Source organism: Dioscorea cayenensis, unplaced genomic scaffold (genome assembly GCF_009730915.1).
Source record: "Dioscorea cayenensis subsp. rotundata cultivar TDr96_F1 unplaced genomic scaffold, TDr96_F1_v2_PseudoChromosome.rev07_lg8_w22 25.fasta BLBR01001967.1, whole genome shotgun sequence".
Lineage (NCBI taxonomy): Eukaryota > Viridiplantae > Streptophyta > Magnoliopsida > Dioscoreales > Dioscoreaceae > Dioscorea > Dioscorea cayenensis.
The window spans coordinates 8,122-9,106 of record NW_024088358.1 but is presented as its reverse complement, the minus strand read 5'-3'; positions in this window follow the sequence as shown (position 1 = coordinate 9,106).

The window sequence follows — 985 nt, the reverse complement described above, 5'->3', positions numbered from 1 at the left end:
AAATAAACTCGGAAGGAGAGTCCTTTTCTCGAGTGAACAAGTCAAAAATAAAGTGCATAAAAAGAAAGGAAATGGAAATAAAAATCAAATGTCGTTGTCGTGCTCTGGGTCTTCTAGCTGCTGCCGGTGATGAGGAAGTACATGGTAGGTCCACTTAGTCCTGGGTATAGGTGATGAGGAAAAATCTTTCGGAGGAGATGAGGGGGCTTGAGGAGACCCTCGGTCGCATAAGACAAATGATGAGGTGACGCTCTTGCTTCAAGATCCGTTGTAGTGTATCGAAAGCGTGCCATGAATTATGTCTACTTAGCAACCAACGCAGCCCTAATCTCAACAATCTCTGTACGAGCCTCAGCTAACTCTGTCCATATCGAAAATATATGTACGGGGGTACGTCCTCTACCACTAGAGGTGCCTCTGTCTCCATCGGTACTGGCTAATGCTCGGGGGCAGGTTGAGAAGCCACAACATCATCTTCCTCATCCTCAGCTGTCTCTAGAGCTGGTAGCACCAAAAGCATAAACCCCGTCCGAACCCTCACGGATCATGCCCCATCAATCTCATTGTCTCTAGACTCAAGGAAGCGGGTATACTCGCCTTCTCGACCCAGACAATCGTGGTCCAATAGACCCATACCCAAAGACTAATCTCATAATGTAGGGGCGCGAGAAGATCGCTCCCAATCTAGCGTAGTGCCCATTGTGTCTAATATACTCAGCGATGATGTGTTCTAGGTAAATCGGCACACGTTGCACATCGAGTATAGGTACAGAACCTCCTGCCGGCTCAGCACACCCGTGCTATCACCACGGCCATTCACCGACCTGCTCATGAGGGCATGTAGATATCGGTATTCAAGTCAGGAAAGGCACGTGGCCTTGGACACTGCCGGCTCATACTGGCCCTGACCACATAGTGCTCGATAAGCTCTCTGCAGGGTTAAAGCTCCAGGATAATCTGTCGGTACCTGAGAATACTCCTCAGT